Raw genomic sequence first — 12,658 nt, forward strand, 5'->3', positions numbered from 1 at the left:
CACCCAGGTTGGAGTGCAGTGGCATGCTCACGGCCACCCCAGCATTGACCTGCTGGGCTCTGGCGATCCTTCCACCCCAGCCTTCCAAGTAGCTGGAACTATGGGTGCGTGCTACCATACCTGGCTAATTTTTGATTTATTTTAGAGACGAAATCTCGCCAAGTTGCTCGGGCTGGTCTTGAACCTGTGGACTCGGGCAATCCACACGCCTTGGCCTCCAAAAGCACTGGGATTACAGGCTGAGCCACTGAGCTGGCAACTCCTCACCTATTAAAAGCTGTTTCTCCTTATGCTGACTTCTCTACAGCCTCTGGCAACCACCTGCATCATGTCTCAATGGATTCATCAATTCTAGATATTTCGTAAAAATAAATAACTTCTGACCTCTTGTGTCTGGCTTTTTTCATTTAGCATAATGTTGTCAAGGTTCATTCACTGTGTAGGATGTATCAGTATTTCATTCCTTTTCACAGTTGAGTATTATTCCAGAAGTTTAATGGAGAGGCAGGTGACTGAAATGACTAAGCTAAAATACACTTTGATGCAGGGAGTGATCATTAAACACTAGAATTTTGTCTTAGACCCAGTTTAGAAGAATCTAACATGTTTATTCTGGGTGAGTGGAGATTTTACCTCACTGATAGAAACAAAATAGTTGAAGGGGGTCTCACTCTGTTGTCTTGGTGGGAGTATAGTAGTACAATCATAGCTTACTGCAGCCTCCAACTCCTGGGCTCAAGGGATTCTCCCACCTCAGCCTCCAGGGTAGCTGGGACTGCAGGCGTATTCCACCACGCCTGGTACATTTGAAAATTTTTTTTATAGAAATGAGGTCTTGCTATGCTGCCCAGGCTGGTCTCAAACTCTTGGCCTCAAGCCGTTCTCCTGTCTCAGTCTTTCAAAGTACTGAGATTACAGACATGAGCCACCATGCCCTGCTGAAGGGAGATTCTTTTTAAGGAATGAAATCTGAAGTTTGGAGTAAGAATAAATCAGTCAATAGAGATATTCCATAGAGATCTGAAAATTCAGGAAAGAACTGAGAGTTGAAGTCTACAAAAAACATTGATGGCCATTCCTTAAGTATCAACTGATAGCAGTGGCTTAAAAAAATAGCTTGATCACAGGAGATGATACTCCACAGAATGTCAAGGATAAATGTTATTTTGGCTAAGTGTTTTGCTCCACCTCTATGTAATAAGACAACATTGAAAGTTGGAGACAAGCCGGACTCAGTGGCACAGCCTGTAATCCCATGCTTTGGGAGGCTGAGGTGAGTGAATTGCCTCAGCCCGCGGGTTCGAGACCCGCCTGGGCAACGTGGCGAGCCCTCATCTCTATGATAAATCAAAAAAATTGGCCGGGTGTGGTAGCACGCGCCTGTAGTTCCAGCTACTTGGAAGGCTGAGGCGGAAGGATCGCTGGAGCCCAGCAGGTTGAGGCTGCGGGGGCCAGGAGCGGCCCTGGCACTCCAGTCTGGTGACAGAGTGAGACTCCAACTCAAAAAGAAAAAAGAAAGTTGGAGACAGAGGATCGATGGGGACTAGGAGGCGTGCTACAGAAGGCTTGCCCGGGCTTATGTTAGAAAGTATGACCCTGGGAATACGTGATGGTGAGATGCTCATGGCGTTTTGGTCCTGGTAGATGCCAGACCCTCTGAGAGAAGAAAGTTGGGTAGAGTGGTGGAAAGACCATATGACTTAGAATCAGAGTAGACCAGAGTTCAAATCTGGGCTCTGCTGCTTACCACCTGAGTGTACTGGAACAAATTGTTTAACTCTTCTGAGCTGGGGAAGGATTAAGTGAGATCACACTTGTGAAGATGAAAAATATATAGCATTCAGGCAGGGAATTACATGTATATATATTTGGGGGGTGAGGGGATATGTATTTTGGGGGGAAGTTGGGACAGGCAGAGAAAAATGAAAACTACTTGGAGCTCAGCCTTTGGGGAAGGTGAGTTGCTAAACCTTGAAAAGAAAAGCAAAATTTATCTTTGTCCTTTTTTTTGTTTTGAGTCAGTGTCTCTGTCTCATAGGCTGGAGTACAGTGGCACGATTGCAGTTCATGGCAGCCTTGAACTGGGCCCAGCCGGGCTTGGTGGCTCAGTCTGTAATCCCGCGCCTTGGGAGGCTGAGGCGAGTGGATTGCCTGAGCCCGCGGGTTCGAGACCCGCCTGGGCAACTTGACGAGACCTCATCTCTACAACAAATCAGATATTAACTGGGCGTGGTAGTGCACGCCTGTAGTTCCAGCTACGTGGAAGGCTGAGGCAGAAAGATCGCTGGAGCCCAGCAGGTCGAGGCTGCGGTGGCCGGGAGCGGCCACTGCACTCCAGTCTGGGCAACAGAGAGAGACTTCAAAAAAAAAAAAAAGAAAAAAAAAGAAATCCTGGGCTCACGTGATCCTCTTGCCTCAGCTTCCCGAGTAGCTGGGACTACGGGTGCGTACCATCACTACCTGGCTTTTTTTTTTTTTTTTTTTTGTGGAGACGTGATCTCGCTATGTTGCCCAGGCTTATCTCGAACTCCTGGACTTGAGCAATCCTCCTGCCTCAGCCTTCCAAAGTCCTGGGATTACAGGCGTGAGCCACCCAGCCCAGTTTATTTCTTTGTTTCTTTTTTCTTTTTAATTTTCAATTTTAAAGATGTAGAGTACAATTCAGGGTTAGGCACATAAGTGGTCATCGAACAGGTAAAGTTTGGGCCTTCCTTTTGTCCCTGCTTTGCCTGGTTTGAGATCAGATACTCTTATTGATGTTATGTGTCTTTGTTTTTTTAGTTGGAGTCTCACTCAATCACCCAGGTTGGAGTGCAGTGGCATGCTGATAGCCACTATTGCCTCAACCTACTGGGCTCAGGCGATCCTTCTGCCTCAGCCTTCCAAGTAGCTAGAACTACAGGCACATACTACCATGCCCGATAATTTTTTGATTTGTTGTAGAGATAAGCGCTCACCAAGTTGCCCAGGTTGGTCTCGAACCCGTGGGCTCAGGCAATCCTCTTACCTTGGCCTTCCAAAGTGCTGGGATTATAGGCGTGAGCCATCATGCCCAGCTGTCTTTGTTCTTAATAATTTATTTTACTCTGTCTTGTTCCTAAAAGGATTTATGGAGACAGTTTGCAAAAATGCCTACCACTTAAAAAGTGGCTTACAAGGATAATTTGTGAAGGTACGTGGATTAAAGATAAAAATGAATAAAAATTAGGCTTAAGAAAAATGATGGCAAAGGGAAAATAAGGGTAAGAATATCAAAAGCCTCAAGAAGAACTCCTACAGGAAGCAAGCACCATGAATTTTATACCCTGTGGACACAGATTATAAATTTGGCTTGAAAATTTAGATATTGCTGTTTCATTTGATATAGAGCCATCTCAGAGGAACTATCTTGCTGGTCAAAAGCTGAGGAAGGAAGCTGGTCAGGAGTCTGTGAGGCAGCTGACTGCAGGTATTAAATGTTTTCTTCTGGTGTATATTTTACCTGATGGCTGCAAGCACATCTTGCTGTCATATCTGTTTAACCCCTCATGGACACTTGGCTTAATTTGTTTTTCAGGGGGATGCTTACGTATGTAAAAATTTTGTAAGCCTTTTTTGGTTTTGTTTTATGTTTTTGAGTTGGAGTCTCACTGTGTTGCTCAGGCTGGAGAGCAGTGGCAGGATCATGCTCGTCAAAGCCTCAATCTCCTAGACCCAGGCGATCCTTCCACCTCAGCCTCCTGAGTAGCTGACACTACAGGTGTGTGCCACCACACTCAGCTAATTTTTTATTTTTATTTTTTGTAGAGACAAGGTCTTGCTATGTTGCCTAGGTTGATCTCAAACTTCTGGGTTCAAGCAATCTTCTTGCTTCGGCCTCACAAAGTGCTGGGGTTATAGGCGCGAGTCACCATGCCCAGCTTGTGAACCTTTTATGCAGTCCCTCTATTACTTTGCATCTCAGTAAGTAGTTTTATGAAACTCACATACTGAAGCCATGAGGGGGCACTGAAGAAAGAGTGGGTGTGCTTGACTTGGGGAGGGACCACAGGGCTTGGCTTGTTCCCTTCCAGGATGGAATGACTTGCAGAATAGGAGCTGAGTTGGAGTTAGAAGGAAGAGACTGGACATATTAACATCTTCTGGGTTAGGTCTTCAGTTTGGCATCAGTATTTTGTTTAAACTAAATTGCCAGAATTACATATAAATATATATAATATCAATATTTTGTTTGAAGCAAATTACCAGCATTTCTATATAAATAAATATGGGTATTTTATATGAATACAAATACTACCTACACCCTTATTGATTTTCTTTCTTTCTTTCCTCCCAGGCTTATTGAGGTATACTTGACAACTAAAAATTGTATATATTTAAAGCATCAAATGTGATGTTTTGATGTATGTATACATTGTAAAATAATTACCACAATCAAGCTAATTAACATATTCATCACCTCACATGGTTACTTTTTTGTCACGAGAACACTTGAGATTCATGCTTTTAGCAAATTTCAAGCACATAATACAGTATTAGTGACTAATAGTCATCATGCTGTACATTACATCTCTAGAACTTACTCATCCTGCACAACTGACCCTATATTTAAACATAAACACTCTTCAAAATTACATTTCTAAGCCAAATATGCATCATGTTTTGATGATCTGATCTTGTCAGTCAACCACATCTTCATTCTATTCCTATTAGCAGTCAGCTAACAAGGAGTCAGTATTAACTCACAAAAATTCAGCCCTGGGACAACCCCTTCGGGTCCCCTTCCACTGTGGGAGCTTTTCTGTCCTCTCAATAAATCCTGCTTTCTCACTTAAAAGAAAAATTCAGCCCTATGTCTATACAGCTTTAAAGACTTTAAGTTTTTCAGGGTCTCTATGTTTATGATTCTCACAAAAACACTCTGAGTAAGACAGAGGTGGTGTTAATATCATTCTCATTTCGTGAATGAAGAGCCATTACGGAACTTTCAATTTAATTTTAGATCTACATTTCTGGGAACTGGCAAAGATAGGGTAAGAATTTTACACTCGACTTTTCCCATGAAAAGTACAGATCCCTCTGGTAGCCTGGATTGGCTCCTGGAACAGAAAAAAGTGACATTCATGAAAAAATTGGTGAAACCTGGAATTTAGTTAATAACAGTGTACTGAGTTATAACAAATGTATTGTTGGGTCGTGAATCTGGAAACAAAGGTGGCAATCTGAGCCATCACTAATTGAGAAATAGCTAGGATCTACAGGAGGCATAAGTAAGAATTTTAGAAAAAGTTATAGAATAAGTGGTCAGAGAATTATGGGAGGAAGAGGAAGGTCACCTAAAAGCCTAATGTGAGAAAGGACTGAGGTTTTAGAAAGCAGCAGGGTCAGCGGCAATGTAACCTTGTTTGAGAGTCTAAGGTAAGCTCACCTCCTCCTCCCAAGTCTGCTGTTCCTTGGGGGCTCGCCAGCTCTATGAATGGCACCATCACAGGTTGTTAAGACAGAAGCCAGATCATGGATTCCATCCACTAAGGAGCCCTTACAAATTCAGGCCGCTCTCACCTGACACCTGGACTCTCTCCTGCAATAGTCTCAATCTGGCCTTTCTCTCTCCCATCTTTCCATTCTCTGAGATTTTTTTAAAAAACTTTTTTCCCTTTTTATTTTTTGTTTTTTATTTTGACTTTTTTTGGTAATTGTAGCACAGTGATTTTTATTGGTGAGGAGACTCTTTAGAATGTTATACTTTAACTAGATCAGGAAAAATGTAATATTGTCTGTAAGTTTTGTTTTGACATTTAGAAAAAAATGTAATTGTCAATTGATCTCACTAGACTGAGTATCAGTGAAACAAATTTTGACTTTGTTTTGTTTTATTTTATTTTTTATTTTTATTTTTTTAGTTGGAGTCTCACTCTGTTTCCCAGACTGGAGTGCCTCGACCTGCTGGGCTCCGGCGATCCTTCCGCCTCAGCTTTCCAAGGAGCTGGAACTACAGGCGCACGCTACCACACCCAGCTAATTTTTTGATTTATTGTAGAGATGAGGTCTCGCCAAGTTGCCCAGGCGGGTCTCGAACCCGCAGGCTCAGGCAATCCACTCACCTCAGCCTCCCAAGGTGCGGGATTACAGGCTGAGCCACCGAGTCCGGCTTAAATTTTGACTTTAGAGTTCCAATAATCTCCAAACCTGTAGCTCCTTCTCTATTTCCTTCCATCCTGCTGGACTGTTATCTTTTTTTTTTAGTCGAAGTCTCACTCTGTTGCCCAGGCCGGAGTGTGCAGTGGCGCACTCATGGCCACCGCAGTTGGAACTACAGGTGTGTGCTACCATGCCAGGCTAATTTTTTGATTTATTGTAGAGATGAGGTCTCGCCAAGTTGCCCAGGCTGGTCTCAAACCCCTGAGCTCCGGCAATCCTCTCACCTCGGCCTCCCAAAGTGTTGGGATTACAAACTTGAGCCACCGCGCCCAGCCCTGGACAAAGTTATCTTGACAAAGCTCCTCTACTAATTAAAATGTGCCATTTTAGTTTCTATAACTAATGATAGAAAAATTCTTTTATCTTATTCTTTTTTTTTTTTTTTGAGTTGGAGTCTCACTGTCGCCCAGACTGGAGTGCAGTGGCCGCTTCCGGCCACCGCAGCCTCGACCTGCTGGGCTCCGGCGATCCTTCCGCCTCAGCCTTCCGAGTAGCTGGAATTATAGGCATGCGTTACCATGCCCTGCTGATTTTTTGATTTATTGTAGAGATGAAGTCTCGCCAAGTTGCCCAGGTGGGTTTCGAACCCGCGGGCTCAGGCAATCCACTCACCTCAGTCTCCCAAAGCACGGGATTACAGGCTGAGCCACCAAGCCCGGCTTATTTTATTCTTAATACCACAAAAATAGCATGTCTAAAAAAAGTACATTCAATTCAGCTCTTAATAGATCAATTTAAGGCAAAAGATTGTCTACTAAAACTAATAGATGAAATTGGGCCAGGCGTGGTAGTTTACCAGCCCTTTGGGAGACTGAGGAAAGAGGACCACTTGAGGCAAGACCCTAACTCTTAAAACAAAACAAAACAAAAATTGGGCATAGTAGGGCATACCTGTAGTCCTAGCTACTCAAGAGGCTGATGTAGAAGAATTGCTTAAGCCCAGGAGTTCAAGGCTGTAGTGAACTACAATCACACCACTACACTCCAGCCTGGGTGACAGAGCGAGACCTTGACTAAAAAAAAAAAAAAAAAAAATGGGCTGGGCGTGGTGGTTCAAGCCTGTAATCCCAGCACTTTGGGAGGCCTAGGTGAGAGGATTGCTTGAGTCCAGGGGTTCAAGAACAGTCTGGGCAACTTGGTGAGACCTTGTCTCTACAATAAATAAAAAAAATTAGCCGGGCATGGTAGTGTGCACCTGTATTTCCAGTTGTTTGGAAGGCTGAGGTGGAAGGATCGCCTGAACCCAGCAGGTTAAGGCTGTGGTGACTGTGAGTATGCCACTGCACTCCAGCCTGGGTAACAGAGTGAAACTCTGACTCAAAAAAAAAAAAAAGATGGAATTGGGAAATTGTTATGGTCCAAACATTACATTACCTTTACTGAGTTAAAATACAAGTTTCTCACCCACTGAGGTGAATAACCTATTTTGACTCAGGATAATAATTAAAGTGGTAGAATTCCAAAAATTTCTGTGAGATCAGGAAGAATCCGGCCATTATAATGGTAATGATCAGCTACACCTGGCCATTGTAGAAAGCTTGCAAACTCTCAGGCAGCAGGGTCAGAATGGATGCTGCTTTATTCACCTTATAGTGTACTATGATATTCTTAGACACCTGCTGAATGTAGATACTGACAGAGCTTCAGGTCAGTCTTCCTTTCAAAAATCTGTGTCTTGCTGGGGCTATGATGCCCCTGCAATGCGTTCAGGAAAGTTCCTTGCCTACAGTAGTAGGTGTTCACAAGATATCTGCTGAAAGCATCAATTAACTGGTGAATTTGTGTTCACTTAGATGGATCCTGGGTGTCAAATGCTACAACTGCATTTTAGGCACTTAGTAAGAACACATAGACATTGAGGTCCTTAATAATTTTTTTTTTTTTTTTGAGTTGGAGCCTCACTCTGTCGCCCAGACTGGAGTGCAATGACACACTCACAGCCACCACAGCCTCGACCTTCTGGCCTCAGACAATTCTTCCACCTCAGCTTTCCAAGTAGCTGGAACCAAAGGCATGCGCCACCATGCCTGGCTAATTTTTTGATTCATTGTAGAAACAAGGTCTTGCCAGGTTGCTCAGACTGGTCTCGAACCCCTGACCTCAAGCAATCCTCTTGCTTCAGCCTACCAACCTTCAGTTGAGATTACAAATGTGAGCCACTGTGCCCGGCTGAGACCCTTAATTAATTTAAAGAAACATAAGCTATGGTATTCAAGTTTGGACTTTACTATTACCATATCATTGTTTTTTTGGTGTGATAGCGTTGGGATTTTTTTTCTCTGCTATAATTTCCTTTAACACTTTATTGTCAAATATGCGAAGCAGTGCAATACACATAAGAACCAGTGATTCTTGAGTTGATCCAAAATTAAATATACTATTCTGCAAGTTTAAACATTTGGAAAAAAAAAGACAAGTATTTTGGTGAGAGTGAAAGCTTCACATTTTAAATGTTTTAGAAATGTGAGTGTCACAGCAGATGGTTTGCTCTCCTCATTCCCATTCTCTACGATTATTTTTTCCTCCTTTTTGTTTTTCTCTTTTACTTTTGGAATTTTTAAAAATAGAGAAAAATCCAAGAGAAGAGAATAACAATCATCCATATTTTAATCGCCCAGAATTAACCACTGTTGACATATTATGTGTTTGTTGCCAGTTTTTATTTTTAAATAAAAAAAAAATCAATCTTTTTTGGTTGTTTTTTTTGACTCTGAGTCTCACTCTGTTACCCAGGCTGGAGTGCAGTGGCACATTCACGGCTACCGGAGCCTCGACCTGCTGGGCTCAGGCGATCCTTTGCCTCAGCCTTCCATGTATTCAAAAAAGATGGAGTAACAAAGATGAAAATTTAGAAACCGCTGCTAGTCTCATATTGCAGAGATTATCTCCATGTAATCAGTAAGCAACATCTTAGTTCTTTCTCAATGTACAGAGTTCTGTTTCTTAATTGATACATTTTCAGTATTATTTCCATACTTAAAAACTTATTTTTTAGTCGAAGTCTTGCTCTGTCGCCTAGGGCGGAGTGCAATGGCGTGACTTGGCTCACTGTAGCTTTGATCTCCTGGTCTCAGGCTGGCAATTCTTCCGCCTCAGCCTTCTAAGCAGCTGGGACTACAGGTGTACACCACGCTGCCTGGCTAATTTTTGGATTTTTTTGTGGCGATGAGGTCTTACTATGTTGCCCAGCCTCATCTTGAACTCCTAGGCTCAAGCCGTCCTCTTCCTGGGCCTCCCAAAATTGTAGAATTTTAGGTGTGAGCCATCAAGCATGGGCCTTAAAATCTTTTAATGTTCCAATCTAATGATGAGAAAACCACAAATTAAGAGACAGTCTGCAAAATATCTGACCAGTATTTCTCAAAACTGTCAATGTCAGATCAGACATGGGTGTTCACAATTGCAATGCCAGCACTTTGGGAGGCTGAGGTGGGAGGATTACTTGAAACTAGGAGGTCGGGACCAGCCTGGGCAATATAGTGAGATCATTCTCTACAAAACAAAACAAAACGAGACTAAAAATATTAACCAGGTATGGTGGCACACACCTGCAGTCCCAGGTACTTGGGAGGCTGAAGTGGGAGAATTACTTGAAGCCAAGAGTTCGAGAACAGCCTGGATAATATGGTGAGACCATTCTCCACAAAAAAACAAATCAAGTTTAAAAATACTAGCCAGGTATGACGGCACGCACTGCAGTCCCAGCTACTTGGGAGGCTGAGAGGGGAGGATCACCTGAGTCCAAGAGTTGGAGGCTGCGGTGAACTATAATGGCACCACAGCATACCAGCCTGGGCAACAAAGCAAGACCCTGTCTTTAAAAAAAACCAAAACAAAACCCCAAACAAATAATCAACATCATGAAAGACAAAGAAAGACAGAAAAATTGTGTCAACCAAGAAGTACCTAAGAAAACACGATGACCAAAATATAATGGGCTACCCCGGAACAAAATCTGGAGTTTAGGTAGCATAATGTCTGAAAGCTGGTTTCCTAGTTTTAACAAATATACCCTGGTGATGTAAGATGTCAACATGAGGGACAACTAGGGGTGAAGAGTATGCAGATACTCTGCACCACCCTTGGGACTTCTCTGTAAATCTAAAATATTCCAAAAATAAAAAGATATATGTATCTTTTTATATCTGCAACACACACACACAGACACACACACACAGATACAATGTGCACAGAAAACAAAGAGCTAAGGCCAGGCTCACCTTCTCCTCTTAGGTCTCCCCTCCAGAATCCCACCCACTCCAATCCTCACACTTCACAGGGACATATGGAACCACGTGACCAGGTCATGCTCTGCCTTGCAAACCTGCTTCTCCTCCTGTTGCCTTTTTTAGTGTCGCCTCCTCATTTTATTTTTTGCCTCCTGTATATCGTTCAAATCCATCTACTCCTTCCACCAGCATGGAAGCCATCACCGCATCGTACTCGCATCCCTCAAACCGCTTTCCGATCGGTGTTCTTGCCCCCATGCTTGTCCCCAGCAATGCGTCCTCTGTTCAACAGAGACAGTGGTCTCTCAAAAGTACCAATGTAATCTTGTTCTTCTTAAAGCTTCTCACTGGGCTTTCTTTGTTCCTGGAGGAAAATCCCAAAGCCCTGCAGCCTCACTTCTATGAGCGCTCAGGGCAGCATTTCTGTAACAGACATGGTGCTGGACACTGTGGTCGGGGAGTTCACCTCTCCAAGGCTGAACTTTCCTTGGCACGACCTTGTCCCATCTTTTTACCTGCTTAAATTCTACTAATTATTCAATAACCATTTGATAAAACTTTACTTGGGGGAAAGTTTTTTATCTTTTCACGGGGGAGTCATGGATTTGAATCTGGTTCTGTTCTTCACCAGTTGTGTGACCGTGGTTAAGCAACTTAGCCTCTCTGTGCTTGTTTCCTAAACAGTTGTGAGAAATTATAAAGTGCTTAGAACATTCACCTGGCAACAGAGGCGTGCTCAGAAGTAGCGGTAGCTAGGCTGTAATCTGTTCTGTGCCTTTGTAACCCTGAACATAAATATAATTAATGTATTATATTGGCACACTGAGTCTCTAGTGCCTAACACAAATATTTGTTGAGTAACTGTTGTTTCCTTTGTTTGGAATGCACGTTTACTCTTTCTGCTTACACCTCTCTGTGTAGTCAATCAATGTGTACTCCTTGTTTCAACTTCAGTTCAGGTCCTGTCCTGTTCTATCAAATACCCCTCCTGGACCAGTCGCAGTGGCTCACGCCTGTAATCCCAGCACTTTGAGAGGTGGGAGGATTGCTTGAGCCCAGGAGTTCCAGAGCAGCAATATAGTGAGACCTTATCTCTATGCAAAATAAAAAAATTAGCCAGGCATGGTGGCATGAGCCTGTAGTCCCAGCTATGTGGGAGTCTGAGGCTGAAGGATCGCCTGAGTCCAGGAGGTCCGAGGCTGTGGTGAGCTATGACTGTGTCACTGCACTTCAGGCTGGGCCACAGAGTGACACTCCAACTAAAAAAACAAAACAAAACAAAACAATAAAAAAAGCCTTTGAATCCTCTCTGAAGCAGAGATGCATCCTCTGGGCCCCAAAGCTCCTATCACTTCCGCTTTATTAGAACTGTCTGTCTCTCTCATTAGCCAATAATATCTGTGAGCACCATATGTTCAGAAAAGTTTCCTGTGGTGCTGAAACATTGCAGTGTTGTCTCTCTAGGATCACTGTGCTGTTGTGAGGATCAGATGGTAGGTTCTCAGTAATTTTCCTACCTAAAAAGTCAACCCGAAGTTTCGCAAGAAAAGCGAAAGAGTCAAGATTCTCTGATATGATTCTGGCAGTTAATAAAGACTTAGGACTCTGTGATAACAGGGCTCTGCCAGGAACATGGAAACATGTTTGAACACTTTTAGGTGAAAGGTTGCCAGCTGATAAGGCTGGGGAACTTTAAAAGGCACTACTCACACAGTGTGCATAGGAATAAAATGATCCTGAAAGCAGGTAGTTAAACTTCCCCATGGCCTTTTCTTTTTATTTATTTATTTGAGTCAGAGTCTCACTCTGTCGCCCAGGCTGGATTGCAGTGGCATGCTCATGGCCACCGTAGCCTCGACCTGTTGGGCTCAGGCAATCCTTCTGCCTCAGCCTTCCAAGTAGCTGGAACTACAAGCATGCCACCAGCCCCGGCTAATTTTTTGATTTATTGTAGAGATGAGGTCTCGCCAAGTTGCCCAGGCTGGTCTTGAACCCGTGGACTCAGGCAATCCTCCCACCTTGGGCTTCCAAAGTGCTAGGATTGTAGGCATGAGGCACTGTGCCTGGCCTGGCCTTTTCTTTGAAATATCTCAAGACATCTAGTATGTCATTGGTGCATAATAAACGCTTACCAAATGCTCATTGAGCACAAAGGAACATCAGAGACCAGAGCAAGAGAGACCAGAGCAGAGACCAGAGCAAGAGAGAATTTTGGAGGCACCTGGTAAAATGCCTTCATGATGAATGGA

The sequence above is a fragment of the Carlito syrichta genome, unplaced genomic scaffold, assembly GCF_000164805.1.
Source record: "Carlito syrichta isolate Samal-C Ts95f unplaced genomic scaffold, Tarsius_syrichta-2.0.1 Scaffold302053, whole genome shotgun sequence".
Lineage (NCBI taxonomy): Eukaryota > Metazoa > Chordata > Mammalia > Primates > Tarsiidae > Carlito > Carlito syrichta.